This window comes from Macaca thibetana, chromosome 1, assembly GCF_024542745.1.
Source record: "Macaca thibetana thibetana isolate TM-01 chromosome 1, ASM2454274v1, whole genome shotgun sequence".
In the NCBI taxonomy this organism is placed as follows: domain Eukaryota; kingdom Metazoa; phylum Chordata; class Mammalia; order Primates; family Cercopithecidae; genus Macaca; species Macaca thibetana.
Genome location: NC_065578.1, coordinates 31505412 through 31521038, shown reverse-complemented (window position 1 = coordinate 31521038; position 15627 = coordinate 31505412). Strand labels below are relative to the sequence as shown.

The 15627-nt window shown below is 47.5% G+C and overlaps 2 protein-coding genes across 3 annotated transcripts in view; both read right to left on the bottom strand.

Annotated features, from left to right (window-relative positions):
• Positions 1-11296, bottom strand: part of ZBTB8A (zinc finger and BTB domain containing 8A) — a 70414-nt gene extending 59118 nt beyond the window's left edge. The window contains exon 1 of one of the 2 annotated variants that reach the window (XM_050795682.1): positions 10764-11296. The gene's annotated coding sequence lies outside the window, so the exon portion shown is untranslated. The remainder of the gene's footprint in view (positions 1-10763) is intronic. The other variant, XM_050795672.1, reaches the window with a different exon arrangement.
• Positions 1-15627, bottom strand: part of RBBP4 (RB binding protein 4, chromatin remodeling factor) — a 418599-nt gene that overhangs the window by 140540 nt on the left and 262432 nt on the right. The window lies entirely within an intron of this gene.

The following is a 15627-nucleotide window of genomic DNA, read 5'->3' as shown; positions in this document are numbered from 1 at the left end:
ATAAATCATTAATATTAATAATAGAAAAATCATTTGGCTTCAAATTGGCTTGGAACTCTTTTTAAAGAACTACATTTTATATACATATTTTTATGTTTTATATATATATATCTTTTCAACCTCAATCTTTATAAGAGATTTCCAATATTAAAATATATTATGGCAAATCAAAAGCAATCCTTTTTTTGTTTTGTTTTGGTTTTTTTGAGATGGAGTCCCACTCTGTCGCCCAGGCTGGAGTGAAGTGGTGTGATCTTGGCTCAATGCAACCTCCGCCTCCCTGGTTCCAGCAATTCCCCTGCCTCAGCCTCCCGAGTAGCTGGGATTACCGGCACACACCACCACACATAGCTAATTTTTTTGTATTTTTAGTTGAGACAGAGTTTTTCCATGTTGGCCAGATTGGTCTCGAAATCCTGACCGACCTCAGGCAATCCGCCCGCCTGGGCCTCCCAAAATGCTGGGATTATAGGCATGAGCCACTGCGCCTGGCCATTTGGTTTATTTTTTAAGACAGTCTCACTTTGTCACTCAGGCTAGAGTGCAGTGGCACAATCACAGCTCACTGCAGCCTTGATCTCCCAGGCTTATGCGATTCTCCTTCTTCAGTCTCCCAAGTAGTTGGGACTACAAGTACCCATCACCAAGTTTGGCTAATTTTTGTATTTTTTAGAAAGACGAGGTTTTGTCATGCTGCCCAGGTTGGTCTCCAACTCTTGGGCTCAAGTGATCCCCCCACTTCCGCCTCCAAAAATGCTGGAATTATAGGCATGAGCCACTGTCCCCAACCCAAACATACTTTTTAACTTTGACAAGAAAATAAATTTAAGACAACACTATTCAAAGGCAGGCCAGTAGATGATACCAAGATAGTAAGTCCTATTGCTCTTTTCCTCCAAATGTCATCAATGTGTTTTGGAAGAAAACTGAACACAACAGCTTTAAAAATTCAACATATCTTGAAAAAAAAAAAAAAAGAAAATACAGGCAAATATAAAGAAGAGGAGCTGGGCCCAGTGGCTCACGCCTGTAATCCCAGCATTTCAGGAGGCAGAGGCATGAAGGTCACTTGAAGCCAGGAATTCCAGACCAGCGTAGGGAGCATAGTGAGACCTCTCTCTAAATAAATAAGAAAACAAACTGAAATAACTTTTTTCTTTTTTTTGAGATGGAGTTTCGCTCTTGTTGCCCAGGTTGGATGCAATGGTGCGACCTCTGCTCACCACCAACTCTGCCTCCCAGGTTCAAGTGATTCTCCTGCCTCAGCCTCCCAAGTAGCTGGGATTACAGGTATGCACCACCACACCCGGCTCATTTTCTGTTTTCGGTAGAGACGGGATCTCTCCATGTTAGTCAGGCTGGTCTCAAACTCCCGATCTCAGGTGATCCGCCCGCCTCAGCCTCCCAAAGTGCTGGGATTACAGGCGTGAGCCACCGTGCCCAGCTTGTTTTTTTTTTTTTTTTTTTTTTTTTGAGACAGTCTCACTCTGTCACTCAGGCTGGAATGCAGTGGTGTGACCATGGCTCATTGTGGCCCTGACCTCTCAGGCTCAAGTGATCCTCCAGCCTTAGCCTTCTAAGTAGCTGAGACTACAGGTTTACCAGGCTAAATTTTGTATTTTTGTAGAGACGGGGTTTTGCCATGTTGCCCAGGCTGGTCTTGAAATCCTAGGCTCAAGTGATCCTCCCACCTTGTTGAAATAATAGGCATGAGCCACTGTGCCTGGCCCAAAATTAATAGTTTTTGAGAACAAGTCGTTGCCACACTAAAAGCTCATCTGTCACCTAGCCCTAATGAGTTAGAAGGGCATTCAGAGAATGGCATTTACTTGGATTGCTTCACTGTTTCAACACTGCCACTAAAGGGCATATTAACTACTGTCCAGTGTACAAGTACAGTGGTAACTTGTGGCTTTTTTTTTTTTGAGACGGAGTCTCTCTCCTGTTGCCCAGGCTGGAGTGCAATGGCACGATCTTGGCTTACTGCAACTTCTGCCTGCCGGGTTCCAGCGATTCTCCTGCCTCAGCCTCCTGAGTAGCTGGGACTGCAGGAGCCCACCACCACGCCCGGCTAATTTCTGTATTTTTAGTAGAGGCGGGGTTTCACCATATTGGCCAAGCTGGTCTCGAACTCCTGACCCTGTGATCCACCTGCCTCGGCCTCCCAAAGTGCTGGGATTACAGGTGTGAGCCACCGTGCCCGGCCTAATATTCTAATTAATATTCTAATTAATATAAAGCCCAGCTTTTTAAGAGAACTGCTTTCTTTTTTCTTTTTCTTTTTCTTTTTTTTTTTGTTGCGGCACGGTCTCATTCTCACCCAGGCTGGAGTACAGAGGCACGATCTTGGCTCACTGCAACCTCTGCCTCCCAGGTTCAGGGATGCCTGCATGTCAGCCTCCCGAGGAGCCAGGACCAGAGACGTGTACCACCACACCCAGCTAATTTTTTTGTATTTTTTGTAGAGATGGGGTCTCGCCACGTTGCCCAGGGTGGTCTCGAACTCCCGGACTCAAGCAATCCACCCACCACACTGGCCTCCAAAGAGTTGGGATTACAGGCATGAGACACCGCATCTGGTCAAAAGAACTGATTTCTGAGCACAGTCTGTGCCCTCAACAGTTTTTACATACTGATGGAATGCTATTTTTTCAGATAACCACCAAGGTCCACTCCAGCAGATATTAGAGTAGATCTGTGGATGAACACTCTGAACACTCACGATCCTTTTTTTTTTTTTTTTTTAAAGGGTCTCAATATATTGCCCAGGCTGGTCTTGAACTCCTGGGCTCAAGAGATCCGCCCACCTCGGCCTCCCAAAGTGCTAAGATTACAGGCATGAGCCACCACGCCCAGCATCAGCATCCTTTCTAACTTCCTTCTGGAAAACTAAAAAGTACATTTCCCAGACTCCTTTACAATTCAGTTTCCCCATGTGAAATGTGGCCCATCAGTGGGATGTTGTGAGATCTGGAAGGCAGAAATGAGGTGGGAACCATCTTTCTTCTGTTTTGGCTGTTAATGCAGGCAAGCACATTTATGGAAACATTGTATTTTTTTCTCATAGCAGCATTCCAGTGTCAAAAGCTTCATGATTGGCAAGAGACAAACATGGTGAAGACAGGAATCACTATTTGGTAGGAGTTCAGGGGAAGTTCAGGGGTAGCAGGGTTGTTTCCTTTTATTTAGTTATTTTCAGAGGCAAGGTCTCACTCTGTCATCCAGGATGAAGTGCTGAAGTGCAGTGGTGCAATCATAGCTCACTGTAAACTTGAACTCCTGGGCTCAAGGGGATCCTCCCACTTTGGCCTCTCAAAGTGCTAGATTACACAGCACACTGCCTATAGCAGTTAGTTGACCTTAAATTACACTAGCAATGTCATTGGGAGCCTCCTGATTCCCTCCCTGGGGCGCCTGTTAGGCAGTCTTTTTTTTTTTGAGACGGAGTTTTACTCGTTGCCCAGGCTGGAGTGCAATGGTGTGATCTCAGCTTACTGCAACCTCCACTTCTCGGGTTCAAGCCACTCTCCTGCCTCAGCCTCCCAAGTAGCTAGGATTACAGGAACGCGCCACCACACCTGGCTAATTTTTATATTTTTAGTAGAGACGGGGTTTTACCATGTTGGCCAGGCTGGTCTCGAACTCTTGACCTCAGGTGATCCACCCGCCTCTGCCTCCCAAAGTGCTGAGACTACAGGCGTAAGCCACAGCACCCGGTCAGGTGTTTTTTGTTTTGTTTTTTGTTTTGTTTTGTTTTGAGACGGAGTCTCACTCTGTCTGGAGTGCAGTGACGTGATCTCGGCTCACTGCAACCTCTGCCTCCCGGGTTCAAGCGATTCTGTCTCTGCCTCTGGAGTAGCTGGAACTGCAGGTGCGGGCCACCACAGCTGGCTAATTTTTATATTTTCAGTAGAGATGAAGTTTCCCCATATTGGCCAGGGTGGTCTCGAACTCCTGACCTCAAGATCCACCTGCCTCGGCCTCCCAAAGTGCTGGGATTACAGGTATGAGCCACGGTGCCTGGCCCCGGCCAGGTATTTCTTTTTCTTTTTCTTTTTTTTTTTTGAGATGGAGTCTCGCTCTCTTGCCCAGGCTGGAGTGCAGTGGCTGGATCTCAGCTCACTGCAAGCTCCGCCTCCCAGGTTTACGCCATTCTCCTGCCTCAGCCTTCCAAGTAGCTGGGACTATAGGCACCCGCCACCTCACCCGGCTAGTTTTTTGTATTTTTTAGTAGAGACGGGGTTTCACCGTGTTAGCCAGAATGGTCTCGATCTCCTGACCTTGTGATCCGCCCGTCTCGGCCTCCCAAAGTGCTGGGATTACAGGCTTGAGCCACCGTGTCTGGCCAGGTATTTCTTTTTATCAATGTGAGCATGGACTAATACAGGGATAATAATAATACCTATAGCTTATAGAGCTGTGAGATGGAGAAAATCAGAAGATAATCCAAGCAACATGCTTATAACAGTGCCTGGTTTATAACAAGCCCTTGATAAATGTCAGCTATTATTATTATTGTTAATTATCTAAACATTTAAAAACACTGCTTTCACTGAGTATAAAATGTAAACATTTTAGAATTTTATTACAACACATTTTCTTGTCTTATACAAATGTGGATACAGAAGGCCAGGTGGGGTGGCTCAAGCCTGTAATCCTAGCACTTTGGGAGGCTGAGGCGGTTTATCACCTGAGGTCAGGAGTTCAAGACCAGTCTGGCCAACATGGCGAAACCTTTCCTGTGTGTGTTTATTTATTTATTTTTGGAGACAAAGTCTTGCTCTATCCCCCAGGCTGGAGTGCAGTAGCACAATCTTGGGTCACTGCAACCTCTGCCTCCTGGGTTCAAGCAGTTCTCCTGCCTCAGCCTCCTGAGTAGCCAGGATTACAGGCGCCCACCACCATGCCGGGCTAATTTTTGTATTTTTAGTAGAGACGGGGTTTTGCCATGTTGGCCAGGCTTGTCTTGAACTCCTGACCTTGTGTGATCCACCCACTTTGGCCTCCCAAAGTGCTGGGATTACAGGCGTGAGCCACCGTGCCCAGCTTTCCTGTGTTTAGATATGTTTAGATACACAAATACTTACCATTGTTTTAAAAATGCCTATAATAGGCCGGGCGCGGTGGCTCAAGCCTGTAATCCCAGCACTTTGGGAGGCCGAGGCGGGTGGATCACGAGGTCAGGAGATCGAGACCATCCTGGCTAACATGGTGAAACCCCGTCTCTACTAAAAATACAAAAAACTAGCCGGGCGGGGTGGCGGGCGCCTGTAGTCCCAGCTACTCGGAGGCTGAGGCAGGAGAATGGTGTGAACCTGGGAGGCGGAGCTTGCAGTGAGCCGAGATCGCGCCACTGCACTCCAGCCTGGGTGACACAGCGCGAGACTCCATCTCAAAAAAATAAAATAAAATAAAAATAAAATAAAAATGCCTATAATATTATGCTACACAGGATTGTAGCCTAGGAGCTATAGACTATACCATACAGCCTAGGTGTATAGTAGGCTATTCCAGCTAGGTTTGTGTAAGCACATTCTATGATGTTCACACAGTGACAAAAATCACCTAACAACACATTTCTCAGAACATATCCCCATCATTAAGTGACATATGACTGTATATACTACAACATGGGTGAACCTTAGAAACCTCATGCTGGCTGGGAACAGTGGTGTGAGCCTGCAGTCCCAGCTACTTGGAAGGCTGAGGCAGAGGACTGGTTGAGCCCAGGAGGTCAAGGATGTAGTGAACTAGGATTACGCCACCACAATCCAGTGTGGGTGACAGTGAGATCCTGTCTCTAAAAAACAAACAAGGCCAGGTATGGTGGCTCACGCCTGTAATCCCAGCACTTTGGGAGGCCGAGGTGGGCGGATCACAAGGACAGGAGATCGAGACCACCCTGGCCAACATGGTGAACCCTGTCTCTACTAAAAATACAAAAAATTAGCCGGGCGTGGTGGCCGGCGCCTGTAGTCCCAGCTACTCGGGAGGCTGAGGCAGGAGAATGGAGTGAACCCGGGAGGCAGAGCTTGCAGTGAGCTGAGATTGTGCCACTGCACTCCAGCCTGGGTGACAGAGCGAGACTCTGTCTCAAAAAAAACAAAAAACAAAAAAAAACCCTCATGCTAAGTTACAGAAACTAGTCATAAAAAACAGATTTTATTCACATGAAATACCCAGAATGGGTAGATCCACATAGGAAGTAGATGAGGGGTTATCAGGAGCTAGGGAGACATGGGAGTGGGGAGTGACTATTAACAAGCATGGGGTTTCTTTATGCAAGTGATGAAAATATTCTGGAGTTAAGAGGGTCATGATGGTTGCACAATTTTGTAACCATATTAAAAAACTGAATTGTACACTTTAAAAGGGGTAAATTTTATGGTATAAGAGTTATATCTCAGGCCAGGCGCAGTGGCTCACACCTGCATTCCCAGCACTTTGGAAAGCCGAGGTGGGTGGATCACCTGAGGTCAGGAGTTCAAGACCAGCCTGACCAACATGGTGAACCCTCATCTCTATTAAAGTACAAAAAATGAGCTGAGCATGCTGGCAGGCTCCTGTAATCCCAGCTACTTGGGAGGCTGAGGCAAGAGAATTGCTTGACCCTGGGAGGCGAGGTTGCAGTGAGCCCAGATCGCACCATTGCACTTCAGCGTGGGAAAGAACAGCAAAACTCCGTCTCAAAAAAAACCAGTTATCTCTCAAAAAAAAAATAGGAATTGTCCTATACATTGGGGTCAGTTACAACTTGATATTCACATTGAAAGGATTTTAACGTAACACGCATTCATAGCCATACTCTTGAGTCATCAAAAAAGGTTTATTTTCAGAATTATGTGATTAGGTCATGGAAATGGGTAATACATTTCAGATTTTCTTCTTCCAGTAGAGTGAGTTTATACGTTGAAACAGCAAGTTAGATCAATTTATATGGGACATCCAAAATCCAAATGTAAACATTTTAAATATCTGTAAGAGTTAAATATTATAATAGTCCCAAGAATATAACAGAATTCAAGACTTCCATCAAGTTCAATGATCTTTAAAAAGGTGGTTGGGAAAGACAATTACACATTTTAGGAACCATTAAGTTCGAAGGTCTTTGGAATAGAAGCAAAAGACATGTATTTCTATGAGTAGACAGAAGATTTAGGTAGCAAGTGTAACTTGAACTAAGGTTGTGGTTGAGAAGATCAACTCTCTCTTTTTTTTTTTTTTTTTTTTTTTGAGACAGAGTCTTGCTCTGTCACCCAGGCTAGAGTGCAGTGGCGCGATCTTGGTTCACTGCAATCTCTGCCTCCCGGGTTCAAGCCATTCTCCTGCTTCAGCCTCCCAAGTAGTTGTGATTACAGGTGCCTGCCACTGCACCCTGCTAATTTTTGTATTTTTAGTAAAGATGGGGTTTCACCATCTTGTCCAGGCTGGTCTCGAACTCCTGACCTCGTGATTCCCCCCCCCCACCCCCACACCCCAACCTCCCAAAGTGTTGGGATTACAGGCACGAGCCACCACACCCGGCTGAGAGGATCAACTCTTTTAAGATACAGAGTCATTAATCTAAAATTTAATGTGTCCCACCAATGTCAGCAAAACTAATCTTGTTAGCCTGCTTAGCAAACATTCCTGAGTCATAAAGAACTTCACCTAACTAGGGTGGTAATTGTATTCCTTGATGGATAAACGATCCTTTAGCTTTGGGAAGATTTAGAATTAAGTACAGATGCTCCTCAACTTATGATGGGGATACATCCCAATAAACCTATTTTAAGTTGAAAACACTGTAAGTTTAAAATGCCTTTAATACCCCATTAAACCCACTGTAAAGTCAAAAAATCATAAGTTAAGCCATTGTAAGTCACTGATCGTCTGTATTAAAAACATTTAACAGCGGTGGTTTGAACATTTGTATCCCCTCCAAAATTCATGTTGAAACTTCATCCCCAAGGCCGGGCACGGTGGCTCACGCCTGTAATACCAGCACTTTGGGAGGCCAAGGGGGGCGGATCAGAGGTCAGGAGATCAAGACCATCCTGGCTAACACGGTGAAACCCCATCTCTACTAAAAAATACAAAAAAATTAGCCAGGCGTGGTGGTGGGCGCCTGTAGTCCCAGCTACTGGAGAGGCTGAAGCAGGAGAATGGCGTGAACCCGGGAGGCGGAGCTTGCAGTGAGTCGAGATAGCGCCACTGCACTCCAGCCTGGGCGACAGAGCAAGACTCTGTCTCAAAAAAAAACAAAAAAAAAAAACTCATCCCTATTGCAACAGTATCACCTTTAGGAGGTGATTGGGCCACGAAGGCTCTGCCCTCATGGATGGAATTAACGCCCTTATAAAAGGACCTGAGGGAGTGAGTTTGGCCCCTCTTGCCCTTCTATCCCTTCTGCCACGTGAAGACACAGCAGTCCTCCCATCCAGAGGATGCAGCAACGCGGTGCCATCTTGGAAGCAAAGAGCAGCCCTCACTAGGCACCAAACTGCCTGGACTTCCCAGCCTCCAGAAGTGTGAGAAATAAATTTCTGTTCTGTGTAATTACCCAGTCCCAAAGTATTTTTATAGCTGCACAAATGGCATGAGACAGAAAAGATTTAGAATAAAAACACTTAAGAGAATCAAAACTATAGTTGGGGAAAGCCTCATTGAGAAGATGGTATTTGGGTAAAGTCCAAAGGAAGTAAGAGTCATGTGGGTGTCTGGGGAAACAGTATTTCAGGCAAAGGGAAAAGCAAGCGCAAAGGCCCTGAGGTGAGCAGCGGGGAAGCAATGGGATAGGGAGTCAGAAAGGGAAAGCAAATCATGAGAGAAGTAGGACATAGTGAGACCAGATGCTGTAAGGCTGCATAGACTATTATGGAGCTTTTGGCTTTTAAACTGCGTAAGATGGGGAACCACTGACCAATTTTGAGCACAAAAGTAACAAAAGCTTCATTCAAGGGAATCAAACACATCAAATCCTTTAAATATGATTAACATATTATTGTGTCACTGAGTTAAATCTATTAGACATAGTTGTATCTAAAAATTAGATTTAAATGATACAGGATGAATCAATATTACTCTATCTTACAAAGTTTTTCATGGCCTCAAATCATTATCAACAGCAAAGCTGGTGATTTCAGGGCTTGGAGATAAGGGTTAGTGGCTTGGCCTCCTTCCTGGAGTCCCTACTCATTATGCCTCCTGCTGACATTTTTGAGCACAATCCACCCAGACACCCATTTGGTCAAGGGCCCTAAGCCAGATTCTCACTTCCCAGTTGCCACTTGTGTGGCCAGAGAGGTTCCCAGGAATAAAGACATCTGATCCCTGCTTATCAGTGAGGGGCTCTTGCTCCAGTCCACAAATGCATCCATACCTGAGGCATGGAGGAGATTAAGACTGGAGCAGAAGCTTGCTGGGGATTTTGGAGGCTTTCCTGAAAAAGATCAGTTAAGGTTTTCAGTGCAGGGAAGCGCTGTGTAAGATTGGCCCTTCTAAAGACTCCTCTGGAGGTACCTTAGGAGGGAAGGCAGGACGGGAACAGGAGGTCCTGGGTGGCTATGTCACCCTGGCCTAGAGGTGAAACGCCATGCTTCACACGTGTTCCCTCATTTGCAAAGTGGAATTACCGTCAGCCTAAGTGGTTGTTTTATGTGAAATTAAGTGAAATAATTCATATAGGTGAAAGCACTCCATTTAAAGTTGTGCAAATATAAAGGTTTATCAAGCATAGTGATACTGACGTGTGGTTAGAAGCCCACCAGGTGTGTGTGTAAATCTACCGCTTCTAAACGCGTCTCAGAATGATGTGGAGTAGGGCCATTGGAACAATCAGCGATAAATAAGCGCATCTGAAGGGGAAGGGAACAAGCCGCTGACTAACTCACAAAAGAGGCGGTCAGCATGGGTAGAGATGAGCATGTACGGTTCCGTCCAGAAGCAAATAGTTGGAGCTCAACATTGGTTAGGCGCGGTGAGTTAGCCCTCGGTTTTCTAAGCCCAGATGTCGCATTTTGACATAAAACCAAGGATGGAGGCTGTACCGAGAAATTCGGGCTACTGCCCTGGGAGCCAGGCTCACCGGCAGCGCCCCTGGCCGCGCCCGCAGAGGCTCCGGCTCCGGCCCCGGCCCTGGCCCTGCCCTCCTCGCGCGCCCCGCCGGCGGCCGCCCGTTTTTGCGCCGCGCAGCCCGAGCCCCTCCGGAGTCCGCGGCGCTCGACGGCTCCAGACACGCCCGGCGCCGTCCCCGCCGCCTTCCCGCCGCCGCCGCCAGGAGGCTCCGCGCGCCTTCCCGCCTTTCCCCGGGCCGGGCCGGGCGGCTAGGCGGGCGCGGGCGGCGACGGCGCGGCCATTGTCCCGCAGCCCCTCCCGGGCGCGCAGGAGGGGCCGGCCTGGCGGGCTGGGCGGCGCGGCCGGGCGCGGGGAGGGGCGGCCGGGAGCCGGTGCCCACCAACGCCCGCCGCCGCCCCGGGCTCGGCCCCCGCCGCCGCCGCCCGCGCGTCCTCCGTGGCCGCCCACAGCCCCTCGGAGCCGGCGCCGCCGCCGCCGCCGCCGCTGCGCCCCGGGCTGCAAATGGCGCCCGCTCGCCTCGGCGCCTCCCGCCGCGCTCCCGGCCCGGGGACGTCTTGGGGAGGCGCGCCCAGGGCCCGCATCTCAGCACCGCCGCCGCCCGCGCCGTGAGAGCCCGCGGCGCCTCCGCCCGCGGCCAGGCTCGCGGCGGGTCCCGGGCAGCCCCGACGCCCGCCCGCCCTCCGCCGGCGCCGCGCGCCGCCACTTACCGCGGGCCGCGGCGCACCGGCCGGTCGCGCGCGCGGGCCGGGGGAAGATTCTTGGTTCTCGGCTGGGGAAGGACCCTCTTTCGAGGCCGTTCCTTTGCGCCCTAAAACAAGTAGCCCCAACGTGAGAGAAACAAAAGGTATTTGCTGACGTGGGCGTTGGACAGAAACGCCCGAGGGCTGGGGACACAATTAAAGGGGCAACGCACAGATTTCAGGCACCAACCAGCAGCTTCGCCCACTCCCCCTGCCCTTGCCCACACCCGCTGCACGCTCCAGAGGCACCGGGGTGCCCAGATTCTCTAGCAGTTGACTGCGGATCATGATTTTAGTCAGGAGCTGAAATTTAAAATTGTACTTTACGTTGGGAAAGGCGCCTCCGGAGGGCAGAAGGGCTGGATTTCTAGGATCTGGGGAATTTGGTTTAGGAAAGAGGGAGGGACTTAGGCGTGCCCACAATTACTGTATAAGTACATGTGACATTATTGTACTTAAGTTTAGCAACGTCAAATGCAAAAGATTTCCACAGAATTTTCCCTTGTATTGAAGCAGTTATTTTAGTTGAGGATAACCTTTTCTAAACCTCTACAGGTCAGAAGCATTTCATTTGAAGAGGAAAACCCAGAGAAGCTAAGAGAACATAATTCCTAGTTTAAGTCCAGAGAAATACAAAATTAGTAAAAACAGCAAGTTCCGTCTTTTCCAATACAAGCATTCATTGTATACCAAGCTTCCTCTGACAAATTTACATCTTTAATATTTAGAGTACAGATATCAGGTTATACATTTGCTAAAATAGTAAATCAGTGGATTTTCACTGTTACTATAGAAGCATTACTTCTATAAATTAGTTTCCTAGTTCCTTATGCTGGGGTCAGGTACTGAAAAGTACTGTGTTATAGTAAAACTGGAGGAAAAAGGTTCAAATTATCAAAACTTGGGTTTAGCTTTTAATGGATTCCTCTCCTGTTCATAATCAGTCATATTGGACAGTCTGTAACTTTGATTTCAGGAATAATTATGCATTTTGAGGATGCAAGATCTTCACAATTGTCTCTTAATGTCACTTCTGTGTCACTGCAGAGGTGCTTTGCTATTTAGTTGTGTTTCCTTGCCTTCTGAACAGGTAAGTAGAAACATATTTGAAAACCATTAGGTATCAGGTATATTGGATGTACTCAGATTACTCTGCTAGCGCCCCCCATTGAGAATTCCCCCAGAAAGACCTGGACATGGTTATAGCCAAAGGTTTGATTTTAGCCTTAATTAAAGATTAATGCAAAAGAGTTCCACAAACTTATTCCTCAAGAGAGCACATCAGGTTGGTGATAAACTCTTCGTTGTGGCCGGGCGCGGTGGCTCTCGCCTGTAATCTCAGCACTTTGGTAGGCCAAGGCAGGCGGATCACGAGGTCAGGAGTTCGAGACCAGCCTGGCCAACATGGTGCAACCCTGTTTCTACTAAATATAAAAAGTAGCTGGGCATAGTGGTGCGTGCCTGTAATCCGAGCTACTGGGGCAGCTGAACCAGGAGAATGGCTTGAATCCAGGAGGTGGAGGTTGCAGTGAGCCGAGATCATGCCACCGCACTCCAGCATGGGTGACAGAGCAAGACTCCATCTCAAACAAACAAACAAACAAACAAACAAAAAACTTTGTTGCAAGGAAGAGGTAATGACAGTTTTGTCCCTCATCTTCATTCTGCTAGCTTTGGGAGCTTGTTTCTCTATGTTGGGGCTCCATCATTAACCAGTGCTAGTCTCTTAAACTCTGACTGCCACCCTACCCCACCCCCATCCCTGTTTCCACCTCTTCAGTTCAAATCTTGAGGAAGATAATACATTCCAATTTTTTTTTTTTTTTTTTTTTTTTTTTTTTGAGACAGAGTCTCCCTCTGTTGCCCAGGCTGGAGTGCAGTGGCAGGATCTCGGCTCACTGCAACCTCCGCCTCCCAGGTTCAAACAATTATCTGCCTCAGCCTCCTGAGTAGCTGGAATTACAGGTGTCCACCACCACGCCCGGCTAATTTTTGTATTTTTAGTAGAGACGGTTTCCCCAGGTTGCCAGGCTGGTCTTGAGCTCCTGACCTCATGATCCACCCGCGTCGGCCTCCCAAAATGCTGGGATTACAGGCTTGAGCCACTGCGCCCGGCCCCATTCCAATTTTAACAGTGCCTGCTAAGGGTAAAGTTTTTGCTCTAGGCTCTTGGAATGCAGTGGTGAGTAAAAAATTCACCAAGTCCCTGCTTTTATGGGATTTGCAGTCTAGTGGGGGAGACAGATGGTAATCAAATAAATGTATAATTTGAAAATTGTATAAGTCTGAAGGAAAGGTATGTTGTGTGATGAGAATATTGATGAAGTGGGGACCCGTCTCATGAGGGAGGGGGTTTGTACAAGGAGGGCTTCCTTGAGGTTATCTTGACTGGAAATCTGGAGTAGGAATTAATAGGCAAGCGTGTGAGTGGTCAGGAGCATTCCAGATAGAGGGAGCAAAATGGTGCTTGGTAGATGGGAATATGGCATAAAAGGCTGATGAGGCTGGAGTACCAGGTGAGGGGGAGAGACAAGAGATAAGATGGGAGAGGGAGGCAGGGGTCAGACCATCAGGGCCTTATGGGGCCAGGTTAAGAACTTCGGGAGCCATTAATGTGTTTTAAGCTGCATGGGGTGTGTGTGCTATGATGAGGTAAGCGCTTTGAAAAGATGACTGTGGAAGATAATTTAGAGGGAAGGAAGAGTGGATCACAGTGGCCCAGCTAAGAGATGGTGGAATCTTGAACTAGACTGGAGGTAGAGGAGGTAGGTAGAAGTGGGGATATCAAGTGAGGTGGAGAGTTAAATATTAGAGATAATAGGTTGACTCTGGGAAATGAGGGAGAAGGAAGAGTCAAAGACAACTCCCAGCCTTTCGGAACTGGACAGATGGTGGTTCTGTTCACTGAGAGAGAAAGGACTAGAAGGCCAGAATTTTAAAAATTTTTAAATTAAAAAAACAATTCCTACTTGAACCCAGGAGGTGGAGGTTGCAGACAGCCGAGATCATGCCACTGTACTCCAGCCTGGGCAACAGAGTGAGACTCCGTCTAAAAAAAAAAGAAAAAAGAAATTTCATCATCAAAGTCATATAGGTGGGACAGGAATTAAAACCATGGATATGGATAGAGAATATAAAATGAGAAGAAAAGAAGGCTTAGGACCAAACATTGAGCTATTTCCTCATCTAGTGGGTGGTTAGAGGAAGGTGAAATTGCAAATGAGTGTGAGAAGACTGGAAAGGAAGGAAGAGACCTGGGATAATGTGGTGGCATAAAAACTAAGAGAAGAGTCTGGACACAGTGGCTCATTCCTGTAATGCCAGCACTTTGGGAGGCTGAGGCAGGAGGTTGGCTTGAGGCCAGGAGTTCCAGACCAGCCTGGGCGATATAACGAGACTCAGTCTCTACAAAAAAATCAAATAAATTGGCTGGGCTTGGTTGTTTGTGCCTGTAGTCTTAGCTACTTGGGAGGCTGAGGTGGGAGGATCGCTTGAGTCCAAGAGCTTTAGGCTGCAGTGAGCCATGATGGCATCACTGCACTCCAGCCTGGGTGACAGAGCGAGAACTCAACTATGAAAATAAGAAAAAAAGGAAGAATTGGGTAGTAGTGCTAAATATTGCTAAGAGAACAAATCTAAAAGAAAATTACGGCCGGGCGCGGTGGCTCAAGCCTGTAATCCCAGCACTTTGGGAGGCCAAGACGGGCGGATCACGAGGTCAGGAGATCGAGACCATCCTGGCAAACACGGTGAAACCCCGTCTCTACTAAAAAATACAAAAAACTAGCCGGGCGAGGCGGCGGGCGCCTGTAGTCCCAGCTACTCGGGAGGCTGAGGCAGGAGAATGGCATAAACCGGGGGGGCGGAGCTTGCAGTGAGCTGAGATCCGGCCACTGCACTCCAGCCCGGGCGACAGAGCCAGACTCCGTCTCAAAAAAAAAAAAAAAAAAAAAAAAAAAAAAAGAAAATTACGTTTGATTACATTTGACAAGTTGGAGATCATTGACATTTGACAAGTTGACACTGACAAGTCAATTTGAGATCATTGACTTTAGAGAACATGATTAAGCTTAAAAGATGGGGTGGATATCCAGATTAGAGGAATAAGTGGAGGATGAAGGAATAGAGATGATGAGAACAGACAAGTCCTCTCAGAAACTGGTTTATAAAGGGGATGTTCCAGTTATTTTTACTGTGTAATAAACCAAACCAAACGTACTAGTAGAAAACCGAAACGGTTTTATCATGCTCCTGGATTCTATGGGTCAGGTCACAGCAGGGGTGGCTTGTTTTTTTTTTCCTCTGTTGTCTGGAGCCTTAGCTGGGAAGACTTAAATGACTGGGGGTGACTTGAACTACTAAGAACTGGAATCATCTGCAGGTTTCTTCGCTCAAAGTTTTGGCACCTAGGCTGGGATCACTGGAAGGTTGGCTCAGCTGAGGTTGTCATCTAGAGCACCTACCCTTGACCTCTCTGTGGGGCTGGGGCTTCCTGCAGCATGGCAGCTGGGTTCTGAGAGAGTGTGTCCAAGACAGGTAGGAGGGAGCTGCATGACTTTTTCTGCCTGTCTGTGGAAGTTGTCACAGCCTACTAAGATTCAAGCAGAAGGGGGACATAGTTGCTATCTCTAATGGAAAGAATGTCAGATAATTTGGGGTAATGTTTTAGAATTATTACAGGCAAAGAGAGACGGTGGTAGCTAGACGGGGATATGTGTAAAAGAATATATATATTTTTTGAGGCCGGGCGCAGTGGCTCAAGCCTGTAATCCCAGCACTTTGGGAGGCTGAGACGGGCGGATCACGAGGTCAGGAGATCGAGACCATCCTG